Genomic DNA, 14,320 nt, shown 5'->3' on the forward strand with positions numbered 1-14,320 from the left:
CTTTCCTAGGATTTATTATCCACGGAACGTAGGAAGATAACAAATTAAGGCACCATGAAGTACAGATCTTGGTTAAGTAGAGTGCAAACAACTGGTTAGGGAAACTGGTGAGTGTGGTCAAAGAAGAAAGATTTTGAAAGTATTACAGATCGTCTTGAGAATGCCCTATATAGGTTATGTTGGGCAAAGAAAAACATTACATATTTTGCAAAGGGAAATTTTAGTTATATAGTTGCCAAATATCTCTACTAAATCTTTCTGTATTTTTATTTTAAGCAAAAGATTCTTGAACCAGATGTTTCCTCAAGGTAGCACTATACTTGGATTCTTAAATGAATGACTTTTCAAGCCGGTGTAGCTTTAAGTGTGTGATTGTGAGACTTCGGTTCAGGTCCTAACTCTGATACTTAACTTTCTTTGAGATATTGGAAAAAGATCTCTTAACATTGTGGTCTATAATTTTTTTTCTGCCAGGTAGAAATTATAATACAGTCCTATCTCAGAGAGTGGTATTGGAACCAAATTGGTTAAAAAATGTGACTATTCAAATAATTAACATTTTCTCTAGTTTTTCGGATTCATCTTCCCCAACAAGTCCCTGTATGCAAATTAATTGAGGATAAAATTAAGTGCACCCAGTCAAAATGTCCACCCTGGTATTCAGAGTTCTCCATGGATTACCTGAGCCCTATCTGTACAACTTCATCCTTTTTTTTTTTTTTAATTGATTTGAGAGAGAGAGAGAAAGGGAGAGGGAGAGAGAGAGAGATGGAAAGAGAGAACACATCAATCAATGAGAGAAAACATCGACTGGCCACCTCCTGCATGCCTCGCACTGAAGATTGGGCCCACAACCTGGGCATGTGCCCTGACTGGGAATCAAACCAGTGACCTCTTGGTGCATGGGTCAATGCTCAACCACTGAGCCACACCAGCCGGGCTTCAACTTCATCTTCTACCATCTCAAAGGTTCCATTGTCCCTATGTGCCTATGCGTGTGTGCGAATGGCCTTTTTGAATCTCAAATGTTCTACCATACAATTTAATTCTTAATTATAGGCAGCGAGAAAGTTAGCATTAAAAAGGTCCATGTAGACTTCTACCATCATATCTCCCCTTATTTTATACATCAAAACAGTGACAATAGCAAACAGCAAAATGAAAGAACAGAAGCTCAGAGATATTGAGTGGCCCAAGGCCAAAAGTCTATCATTTAAATCTCCTAATTCCAGAAACAGTGCTTTTTCTATTATATCATACTCTCAATCTGTATTTTGCACTAGGATTACATGTAAATCCTTTCAAGTACAATAAAATAGTTGAGTAAAATAAAAAAATAAATAAATACACTTTCTGACTAATTCCTATTGACTTGCTTAGAACCAGCTTATGACAAAATTACGGTGACGACACCACAGCTTCAAACATGAAGTACCTTCATGGCAGCACTTACTGCGTCACCACCCTCTTTTTCGATTAACCTCAGATCATTTATTTATACTACCCTTTATTTATACTCTAGTGTGAACATGAACCGTTGAAATGTGATACTGGGGAGAAAAGGTTTGCCTCATTGTAAAGCCGTTTCTCTGAGAAAGGAAGCAAAGTGTATTCTGGGGCTGGGCACTGTCCTGTGAAACTCACAGCCACACCACCCCCGTGGCCGTATGTTCTGTCTCGCCACACACTCTGCATCTTCCAAAAGAAGGCACTGACTATTTCCTTTTGAACAAATCTCTGCTCCAAGCTGCATACTGAGCTTTTCCTTAGCGGTCTGAGTGGGCAGGTCAAGTGGAGGGGGAGAGGGAGACTGGAGGAACTTTATTCCTGACAAGTGAACTAATAAAGCGGTGAGTCCTATTAACTCACCCCGAACTATTTCACTGTCTCAAAACGGCTTCTGCTTGAGGCTCTCATTTCACTGTGGCACCGTTACAGGCAAAATCATATATTGCTGGAGTTTAATAATAAACTCTCAATCATGTTCATGTTAATGAAGAATCAAGGATATATTTTGTAATAGTCCACATCCCCCTGTGGACAGGCAACCTCGTTGATGCTGGAATTTCCAATTTCAATTACTACATTTATGAATTATTTTTAATCATGTTTTAATACACTCCTTCTGTCTTCACTCCCTGAGCATCTGCCATTTTGAAAGTCTCTCTTAGAAAAAAAAAAAAAGTAGCACTGTATGAGAGCTAGAAGTTACATTAAACATAATCCAATTATTCTTTGTTGTTATTGTTGTTTAACAGATGGATATTAAGGTCTGGAGAAGCTACCTGGCTATGCAAACTCACACAGCCAGATGGAGCAGAGGGGGCACAAGAAGCCAGTTCTCCAGCTTTCAAAACAAACTACAACTACTCACAGCCTGTCACCCATTTAATTCAGCTGGCTTGTGCCCCTCCAGTCCCCTCTGACTTCTGTTGCATCCTATTTCACCTTTTCAGCACTCAGTATTAATAACTATATGCCAGACAGTGCAGTCACACCAGGGGACTACCAGGCACGACCCTATTCCCAGGATTAGAAGGATTATGCTCCTTATGCCCTCTACCAAGATTACAGAGCAGATTCCACACTTGCGGAGACACTCACATTCACGCAGATACCCCATTCACCTTGTTCCTTGCCGTTTCTCCATCAGCAGAAGGCCCACCTATCGCCTTCCCTGGATCAGACACTTACTCAACCTCTCTGTCATTTATACAACCGTCCCTCGATGGCAGTTGCTGGCAGCTTCCTTTGCTCAAGGTATTTCAACCTGGAAAAAATCAGAAGCACGGAAGATGCCCTGAGCAACGGTGGCTGCTGTTAAGTGCTTTGGCAGTTTGTCAAGATTTAGCCACCTGCCTGGAAGAAGTTTCACTCCCCAGCAAATTCCACTCCTTCTGTTACCTCGTTGCCTCCCTCCTCCAGAACCCAAGCACTCATAAACGGTGGATCATTCCTGTACTTTTCGTTATGATCTTCATAAAAGTCAAAGGTGTTTGACTCAAAACACCACTGTGGCAAGAAAACAGACTTTTAAAATCTCCGATGTATTCTCTTCCGGATGACTGCTCTTCAGCATTCCTTCAAACTCGGCATCCTCTTTGCCAGAACTCCTGATGGTTATGTAAGGACAAATCCAAGTGCAAACAGACTCGTCTTCCTTTTCCTTCTCCTGTTTCCCAGTGCAGGCAAAAAAGAAAGAAAGAAGAAAGAAACACTAAATAAGTAAGTAAAAACAAAATACATTGATGGAAAATAATTAAACCTAGTCTCAAGATCTATTGAAAAAAAATAATTTTGACTGATCATGAAAAATCCTTCTCTCTTGCCCATCATTTCTTAAAAATTTCTTTGAAACATAAAAATTGCAGAGAAGTCTCTATCAAGTTGTCAATAAATGGAAGTGGCTATGTGTTTTTAGACAAAAAAGGCAGATGCAGTTGGAAGCCCAGAACTCTTGGGTTTTGTCAAGAGGGAGCTAAACAATGGAGCCCAGCCTCTGAGACACGTGGAAGGAAACATTTAGAGCTGGACCATTCTGCAACCTGGAAAATCAATGAGTGCTGTGTGGAAACAGACCGAGAGCGCTTGCCAACGCCTCCCTACTTAGAGGGTCGTTTCATCAACACGGCCGTGCAAGCTGTACCAGCCCCGTGCGTGTACTCATGGCCACGGTCTCGCTGGGATTAATTTCATCGAGATGCAAAAAGAGGAAAAACGAGAGAAGCGAAGTCTGAAGCTTAAGTTTTGTGGCTTAGCCCAGGAGTTCAAGAAGAGAAGGATGATATCTGAAATCAAGCCAGAAGAGTGAAGAAAACAGTATTTTGCTTCCTTGAGTGTTTACTTTTAAGCGTAATTTTGATCGTGGGGTTGTGAACACCTTGAAAGAATGCCGCACACCAGGTGCTCATTTCATAACTCCCAGGTAAGCAGAATGACAGCTCTTATGCCCAATATCTGAATGGTGGGTCAAACATTTCGGTATCACACACACAATGGCAGAAGGAGAAAGAAACAAACGGACCCACGAATGCAACTCCCTTGTTCTGCAGGAGAAATCTGGCCTCCACGCCTAAGGTCTCATGGCCAGTTTGTGGCAGAGCCAGGACAGGTCCAGTCTGAGCTCCTGCTCATCCTGTGCTAGTTGGACTCTGTTGTCCCTCCTGGTGGGCTGGACTTGACCTTACCCAAACGGCATGCTTGTAACTGCAAGTGCTTCATTTAACAAGACAGTCGGCGGCATAATGTGTCTTCTTTCCTGTTCCTGCTTTTCCAGATCCTACTCGTCCTTCAGAAATGAGAGGAAGCCTCCATCTCCCTCCATAGTTCTACCTCCTGGTCTCTCGGTCCAGCCATTCCTCGCCCAGTCACGGGGGATGGCCTGTGTCCGTCTGATAGAAAGATGGCTCAGAAATCCCCATTGCTCACCCACTGCTGCCATCAGAGATCCACTTCCCATATATCTTCCTTTTCCCTGCCTTTCTACCTTCGCCCGGGAATCCCTCCTCGTTCTTGCTGTGACTGTAAAACATTTTGAAATATTAAGAACACATCATGTGTTATTTGTCTTCCGCACTGCCCCCGGGCCTTCCCCTCATTCACCTGGCGTTCTGGTTCTGTTGGTACCATGCTCAGGGCGGAGGCTGGAGTTGCCTCCCAGTGTTCAGGGTTTTTTTTTTTCTCTAAAAGTTAAATTCTTCAGAACAGATAGAATATTTTCAAAGACCAAGTGATGTGAAGACATGGCCTGAAACAAGAACTAAAAGGAAATGTGAAAAGGGAATCCATTTGCACCCTTTCCCATAGTGGAAAGTTTTCCCAAGCTGACTTCGAAGTGGGGAAAGGGGTTCTGCAGTTTCCCGAGTAATGATGTTCTTGAGTCCGAGCAGCCCTGGTGGTAAAGGGCAAGATTCCTCGACTGGAATGGCTGTGGAGTGCGCGGGGCCTGAGCACAGGGTTGCCAGGCTTAATCACAATTCCCAAATACCATCCATGGATCCGAAGTAGCACAGAGCCCAGAAATCTGAACAGATCACGTACGCAGGGATAATGGGTGCCTCCAAGGATAGAGCTATGAACAGATAATGGGGTGTCAGCATCTCCCCAAACTCTCAACCTAGGCATAAGACATTTGAATCTTATACCACTTTAGGGAAATTCCAAGAAAAACTAAACTAAATTTTCCAAAAACTGGTGGAATGAAGAAAAATAAAAAAGGGTATTTTTTATACACTTGAGGTGGTACTCTGAAAGGTATGCCTCTATCTTACCTTGCTGGATTCTAGAGTCAATTCAGACTTGTAGGGGCTGAACTAACTGTGGCAGATGATTAGATAAAAAGAGGCTGGTGGGAAGTAACACGGCCTTCACAAGGCCCGTCTTTGCACAGTGACTTTGGGTTGTCCTGGTCTCAACGCTGGTCTCAGAATCATACTTTGGCCTCATCCCTTTTGAAAAAAAAATTGTTATCACCTCACCATCACCTATGAAATTCTGTGACGTTGGGCAGTGCCTCAGTTCTCTTATCTGTACAGAGGGGATACTAATTATACTTATCTTTTAGAATTATTTTTAAGATGAAGTAAGTTAATACATGACAATTACCTCAAACACCACTTGGCACATAGTATACAATCAAAAACTGTTGTTATTATTTTTTTAATTGGTGTGTTATCCTCTCTTAATTCTCTCCTTGCCTGGAAAGGAATGGCATGACTGTTCCTGTTTGTTCTTTAAAGGGTAAATTATTCTGCCCAGATTTTGACTTTTGTTTCAGAGTCTAAGCTACGACATGAGAATGGGCACTGGCAGAAGAAAACATGCATATGAAGTAGAAAAGGAAAGAACCTTTTCTTCTGATTCTTTCTTTCCTTCACCTACGTAGTTAAAGGAGAAAGAAAAGGAGAGCAAGCGAATCTTAAAACTCTTAAAGGAACGGCACTATCTCTTCAGAGGTGTGATAAAAGGAGAGTAAAATTTTGAGATCAATCCTGGGAGAAAGCAAGAAGAGAAACCCATCCTTTGCAAGGGTACACAAATGGAAAACAACTCAGCAACCTGGGGCGGGCCAGGCCAAGGCATGTGCCCAGGGATTCATACAGACCAGAAACCTCAATCTCTGGGACACCCACCACTGTGCTCTGACACCTCCCCCTGTGCCTCAGTAGCGACTTCTACACGGCTAGGGGTCTGTCCTGCAGAAGCTCTGAGTGCAAATAAAAGGGGCCCAGAGGACTTGAAGCTAAGATAACTCTCTCCTATTCCTGGGGATGCAAATTTGAACTCTGAATGCAGTAACCCATAGAAACATTGCTACGCTTCGTATTTAGTTTCCACAGTGTTTTTAGGACATTATTGTAGTTCAGCTACGTTATTACTTAAATAGGCTTTTGTGAGTGGTTTGGGAACTAAAACACCATGTCTAAAACACATTGCTACAGGGACAAAAAAAAAAAATGCCTTCCACCTTCAAAAATGGACTTGAAAATCAAACTTCTTTTCAAGATATGGGAAGAAAACTATTGGTAATAGTATGTTATATTTTCATTTGAATGTGTTTTATATTACAAACATGATGTAAAACAGTAACAGGTAGCTTTCTCTGGAATTTCCCTATAACCCTCCACCTACATGCACCCGCCAACATTTACACACATGTCCAACATCGTGTTTTTTACATAGCTGTTCAATTAACATTGGTTACAACTGACTTCTTAGGTCTGCTAGAGCTGGCTTTCTGAGAAACTGCTCTCTGAATTACCAAATCAAATGTATTCGTTAACTAATTTGTTTTGATTGAAGTGTTTTTTTCCCAAAATCATTCTTTTTATTTCTAATATAAAGTAAAAAAAAAAAAAAACACTTAAAAATCCGTGTACCACATGTTCCAGGAACTGTTACTTAAATAAAAACAAGCAGTAGAAGAGCAACAAGCCCTGTGCAGTCTGATTACCAGCCTGTGTAAAAGACCACTGAGAATCACCTCTAATTTTATTTCATTTCCTGCTATTTCTTAAAAGGGCAAAACCATCACGGAGGTCACTTTCGACAAAACTAGTTTGTTTTTCTCTTCTCCATGTTTGTCTCCACAATCAAGGCCCAACCTCACCTCATTTCCTCCACCGCCATGTCCTCGCCTCCTCTCCCTCCTCCTCTCTCTTTTCTCTCCCTCCCCCACCCCTTTGAAAATTCTAATGACTAGAATAAACCAAAATGTCAACATTTGCAATTCTGGAACTTCATTTAAGCAATAAAAATAATAATTAAAAGGGTAAAACCTTAGAGAGATTTCTTCATTTTATATGGTTTGCCAGCAGTGATACACAATTCAAAAAAGCCAGTAAAAGAATTAATTAGAAACAGCCAAAGCTCAACAAGCTCTGCAAGTTAATGAAGCAGGGAGGAAAATGTCATCTTTGAGACCCAGAGCCGCATTGGCTTGGATAATATCCACTCCTGCCTTACTCTTCTAACTAAATCTCTTTTAATCTCTCCTCGAGAAATCAATGCTAATGACACGGATTTACCCAGCAATGACAGCAGCATAATGTCATGAGGGCTGCTCCTGTTTAATGTAACTTCGTTCTGATGGGAACGCTCAGAGTTTCATTCTGACAGCAAGTTGTTGTTCTGCACGCTCCTCGTGGGACTCAAAATAATGGAAGAGCTTCCATTTCTTTCATTTTGATTCCTTCCATTGTGATTTTTGGTTTTGATTTTTGTTTTTGTGTTTTTTTTAATGGCTCCCTCTATCCCTCTTTCCAAAGCAGCTTTATTTCTCTCTCTAGTCATAAGATTTCCACCCTTGCCACCTCCATCCACATTCTACAATCCAGTCTTGCTCCCTCTTTCTTCAGAAGGGCTCTCTCATGGCCACAGGTTACATTGTAATGTACACAGTTCCCACCTCTTCTCTCGTACACAAGGTAACTTGTGTGCAGATATCTACTTATGTGTGTTTCCATTTCATTTGTTTAACTGTTTGTTTGCTGTGGTCAAAATACACAGGATGTCTCGATAATATGTCTAGAATATACAATTCACATACATTTAAGGAATATCATTATTTTATTATTAAAAACCTAAATATAATGCTCATGCTATGTAACAATATTGTTCGTTCTTTTTTTTTTTTTTTTAATCCTCACCCAAGGATATGCTCATTGATTTTAGAGAGAGAGAAACATGGATGTGAGAGAGAAACGTTGATCTGTTGCCTCTCTCACACACCTTGCCTGGGAGAGAACCTGCAACCTTTGGTGCACAGGATGATGCTCCAGCCAGCTGAGCCACCTGACCAGGGAAGTGCTGCTCTAAAGTACTTCACACTAACAGAAACATGTTCTACATAACATTTTCCCTGTAAAGAATTGAAATCATAAAAACCTGAGTTCATCTATTTGACCACTTACTAAGTAATTTTGGGAAAGAGATTCACTCCTTCTGAAGTTTTTTTTTTTTACTCTCTAAAAATATATAAATAATATCTATCATGTATTTTTAGGTCCATAATAAGTAAGGAGGAAAATGTAAAGTGCCAGGCACATAGTTGGTCCCAATAACTCTACTTCCTTGATCATTCCCTCCCTAATTTCTTCTTCTGGAGTTATCAAAATATATTGCACCTCACTTTTGCAGGAGATTCCATCAGTCGTTGAAACATAGCCACTGTAGCTTCTTTTCTTTGGGAAAAAACATCTTAGTTAAAATGTCAAATATCCCTCCAATTACAGAGATAGAGCAATTTGTCAATATCCCTCTGAATTTAGAGCTCTCCAGATGAAATGAGACTTGTATGGATGGGTTAACTAGTGTAAAATAGTGTTTGGTTCTATGGCCTTTCTAGGCATATCAGGAACAGATTCAGGTATTGAGGGACCTAAATCTTACACAATAGTGAGGTTTTCTTTTTAACACAAAGAGTACAAAACTGGATATTAGGCCATGGATGGGGTCATGAAGCTCAAGCTTCATTTCATTTCACAGAAAAGAACAAATAATAATATTTCACACACACACACACACACACACACACACACTATATCCAACCACCTATCCATGGACATTTCGTTGCAATTCAGAGTCTGGTGAGAAAGGAGGAAGAGGCAAAGGTGTCCCCAAGTATACTGAGGTAAAGTTTCTGCCACCTAGTGAAATGGGATCTCAAACTTTCCTAACAGGTTTTCAGTTTGGGTTTAGAAAAAGAAAGCAGAAAGCTCTATTTCTACAAAAACTGAATATGTGAATATATAACTACAGATTGATGACTACATACATAATTTTAGATATTCCTATAAATGCAAAGAGGAAACAGATAGAATGCTATTGATGGAAAAGCTCTAAATAAATGGCGGGTTGGGTGAATGAGACTTTAGACAGTGGAATCAGGGAGATGAAATCTGAGGCTCTTGAAAGATGAAGAGTCAGCTCTACCAAGAGGCAGGGGAAGAGAAGGCCCAGCAGAGGAAACAGAGAGCACAGACCCTGGAAAGACTGGAAGACAAAGGAGAAAGGGAAATGATATCAGATAAACTTGAAAACGTTGTATCTTCCATGTGTGTTACATGCCATTGAGTCAGCTCCAACTCCTGGTGACCCTGTGAATGAGTCACATCCGTAATGTCCTAACCTCAACAGCTCTGCAGACTCGTGCCTATCGCTTCTTTCCTTGAGTCGATCCATCTTATACTTGCTCTTCTTCTCCTGCTGCCTTCTATTTTTCCCAGTACAATTGTCTTTTCCAAAGAATCCTAACTTCTGATGATGTGCCCGACATAGAAGCTTTAGTTTTGTCATTTTTGCCTCCAACAATGTTTCAGGCTCAATTTGTTCTGGGACCCACTTGTTTATCCAGCTGGAGGGCCAGGGTATCCAGTGTTCTCCTCCAACACATATTTCAAATGATTCAAGTGTCTTACTTACTAACAAAACAAAAGCCACAACGTAAGCATCAGAAGGCAAAGATGCCCTTTGTTTATTGTTTGCACTCTTTCACTGAATTCTGTTAGAGTCCATATATGTTCGCTATTCTTTCACAAAGTTAAGGAAAAAAATCTGGCAGTGGATTCTAAAATCACGTACACAACTTTATTCATAGTGAAAACAATGATTACTTAAAGCCCACAAATGCTTAAACTCTAATTATATCAATAAGTACATGCTAATTTAAATAAATTCACTGATGATAATTACAATACGTTTCAATGTTTCTCACAAAACTGGAACACAGGGATTATTGGCGGGCTTCAGGGTTGCTCAGTTTCCCTCTGACTTTCGGTCCCTTAGTAAAACCTCCTTTATAGGTCATGTAGCTTAAAATTCAAATGTCAGAATTCCTTAGGGTGTTACATAGGCTGGGTCCCCTTCAAGCTACACTGCTTGTATTAACTTCTATCAGCTGAATTTGGAATCAGGGGTTCAATTCTTAGAATATAAAAAAGGAAATCAAGTGAGTTGCAAGAATGAGTGTTGGTTTTACTCTCACACAATTTAAAGAGCTCAGAGAGCAGTCAAATAAATATCATATGGCAGAGATACTTTGCTGTCTACCAAAGTCTCACGCTTCCCTTGTACATTATTGTACTGTTGCTACTTTGCAGTTATCTGGCCAAGGACTATAACCCCCAGTCCCCATTTTAAGAAAGTGGCGGGGAGTGGTTTCCATTAATAAAATATACACCCGTAGATAATATAACTTCTGAAGCAAGTTAACAGCGAATATGTTTTCTCTGTCTTAATTCACTGGGAGAAAACACGGGCTCCTTGTTTTGTCTTTATTGGTGCTACACTGGACGGTTACATAAGAAAGAAAGAAATGTCCCCTGTGTTAAACTGCTGAAATTTGAGGGTTTGTTTTTTACAGCATCTTGCATCACCCAACTAATATATGGGGACTTCAAAATTCTTGATTCAGACAACTGAGTTAACTATGTATTTTAGTGGAACTGTGAAACTACATATAAGAGTTTTATTTTGTTTTGTCTTTGTTTTCTCTTCTTGAATGAGAGATGGCAGGACATCTTGTGGAGATAGCCAAAGGTAGCTTTCCCTGACAGGTAGGCATGGAACTTATTGAAATGATTTAAAATGCATTCTTAGAAAAGTAAATTACCCCCAATTCAAATTCATGTTGGTTGGCCTCCCAGAGAAGGACAAGAGAGGACATAGAAAAAGTACAAAGGTTTGGGAGGAAAATTTTGCTCTTCTTGGAAACTTGAGAGGCAGGGAGAAAAGGGTGACTCTTCCCATCTGTCTGTGGTGTGGTTGATAGTGGTTCTAACATGAATGGAATCCCTGGGGCTTGTTTGTGTCTCGGAATGTATGGCTATGGAAATGTGAACTATGTAAAGGGAAGATTAGAACTCTAAGGGCTGCAGCCAATTCAGAGCCCTTGATTGACTTTAGCACAAGGAAGCCCATCCTCCCTGCAAAGCCATGGCAACCTGCACGGGATCGCAGCGGACTGCGTGAGATCAATTTTCAACAGCAATACCATATCACAGCAAGACATTCTGGCAGTGGTGGACTGATCAGACTCCAGCTCCTTCCCAATTATAAAGTGAAAACCAAGCACCACCCCCATTATCTGTGTCACCCTGGGTGTCGTTTGATGGGCAAGAAGAACACACGGACTTTCTCCCAATAAGGTAGTTGAGGAATTGAGCCATCCCTATGCCTTTTCTATAAATAAAATATGGGAAGAATCTTTACATTTATATATGTATTTGAATTTTTAAACAGGCAGTATTTCTAATATTTTCATATAATGTATTAAAAATTTTAAAAATGTTATTGTATTTGACCTTGGCAACTCAATAGAGATATGATCATCTCAATTTTATTGATAAGGAAACTATGGTTCATTGAGACAAAATTGCTCAAGATTACACTAATATTATGTGGTGAAAGCACAATTCAAATTCTGGATTATATTTAACCTGTAATCTTAAACCTTTACCTGAAAACCCTAATGTAACCAACTGTAGTCCAGATAAATAATGTATCAAAAATCACTCAAATCTTTATGCTGCTGCCTTATAGCTGTCCCTGAGGATTTTTTTTCTCCATAATCTCCCCCTGATTCCTGGCAAAGACAAGGTTACAGCTAACTTTACTGCTATTTCCTGTCCCATTTGTTCCTTTCCAAAATATGGCCAACATCTAAGATAATTGATTTAACAATTTTAAGAAAGGTAAAAACTAGCTTCTAATACACTCACACATACCAATACACATATTTCAAAGATACCTGGTTTAATATAAAATAGGTTTATTGTTTAAATTCTTAATTGATTGACAGTTTTATACGCTTGGATAAATCCAAAATAAACACCACCTAAATAGGTGGGGACAGCTCCTATTACAAAAGATTTAGGTAAAGTTCATGGGGTGGAGTACAGTGGCAGAGGTAACAGAAAGCAAAATCATTTTTTTCCCCTAAAATCATATAGCTCTTTATACACTTTTCTGAATAAGAAATCAAACACTCACGGGAGTTTTGTGCCATTGGATCTTGAAAAATAACAATATTTTGCAATATTTCAGTTTACTTCTTCAGTGATTTAGCCACTGCCCCTTCATTCTGAAATTTTCCTCACAGGAATTACCTACTATTTCCTTCACCAACCAAATAGCTGAATGTTGTGTATTTACCCATGTGATATGGGTGACCCAACCTCTGGATGAAAAAACAGGACATATACAGAAAAGCTCTGTCTCTTCTATGCCAAAGGGCTGATGGGAATATTTTCTTCTTATTGAAAAAAAAAAAAAAAAGATTTATTCCATATCAGCATCAGAGTATGGTCCCCATGCAGCAATTTCCTCAAATAGTGACCCTTTCGAAATGATGGTCATGAAACTAATTTACTAAAGCATGAGATAAATATTAAAATAGAGACGCTGAAGGTTTCAGCCTCCTGCCGGTTCTAAGAAACTTGGAGTAAATATTTACCTTGACTTTTCTGCCATGGAATTACTTTGTGAATCTTACCATGAAGAAGATGACTTTTTTTCCAGTTATTCTCAATAGCATCTCTCTCAGGGTGATTGCTGCCTTTTCTCTTTCACACTCTAATGTTATATTGAAAATGCTGTAAGCGTGCTCGCGTACTGTTGTGAATTCAAAAGGGTACTTAGGACAAGAAACAAAAGACATTCTCTTTCCCTATGGCTTCCTCCACCCTTACTTGGGAAACTGATAAATTGGTGTGTGGGTGTGTGTGTGTGTGTGTGTGTTTAATGGAGGTTTAACATGAGAAAAATAAAAATGTGAACATTTGTTTGATGGGGGTTGGCAAAAGTCTTTGTTTAATAAAATGAATCTTTTCATCTGAGTCTACAGGACAACAACCCCATCAACTGCAAAGCAAAAAGTCTAAGTTTTTCAGATTGGTTTGTCTATGTCTTTAAGTTTACATATACCCAGGACAGTGGAATTTTTACACTGAATAGATTGGTTGTCTTGAAGTTAGGACAGTATTGTTCTGTCTTTGGATATTTGCTCATCTTGTCTATATGTTCATCATCACTTATACTCTGCTCATAAAAATATAGGATTACGGGTCTACTGTGTATTTGTTTATGTTAACAGTATTTCATCCACTGTGTGTGTGTGCGCCTTTACCTTCTGCTCAACCTTCACACTTTCTTTCTGATACTCTACGGTTCCTCAAGCTGAGAATCCTATAGAAATGAGTTATTGAGGCAGTTCAAAGAAATGATCACTTTCTAACCAAGCCAAGCATGAAATAATACTGCTTTGATATGTAAGCTAGTCAATTATTTGGATATAATTTATCCAAATATGTATCTCTTTCTTTTCTGTAGAAAAAGGAGAAACAGCCTCCTGAAGAAGTTAACTCTTCTTCAGATAACCACACTCTTTGCAGTCATCCACACTCTTCATTTTTAGTTTCTTATCCATAGGCACCTGCTGTCTCCATTGAAATGGCTTAAGTAGCCTAACACAGACAAGTCTCTTGATACAGCTTCCCTTACTCTTTGCCCACTCATGCACTCAAAGCAAAACAACATGGCTTTTGACTCCACAACTCCACAAAAAATGTTTTCATAAAATCTTTCAAGGGCTTCATAGTTAATAAATCCAATAGATTTATCTTTATTCTATTCTTTGCAGCATTTGAAACTCTTGACAACTTTTTTCTTCAAAGATCTGTCTCCCTTTGGCATCTGTGTCTCCAAAGGGTTCTTATTTTTTCTCCCTTTATCTCTCTGGTTTCTACTTCTGTGTCCTTCATTTCCTTTATTCATCTGTTTATTGCTTGATGTTATTTTCCTCAGGGAATTTTCTTTTCTCCTC

The sequence above is a fragment of the Molossus molossus genome, unplaced genomic scaffold (assembly GCF_014108415.1).
Source record: "Molossus molossus isolate mMolMol1 unplaced genomic scaffold, mMolMol1.p scaffold_m16_p_6, whole genome shotgun sequence".
NCBI lineage: Eukaryota > Metazoa > Chordata > Mammalia > Chiroptera > Molossidae > Molossus > Molossus molossus.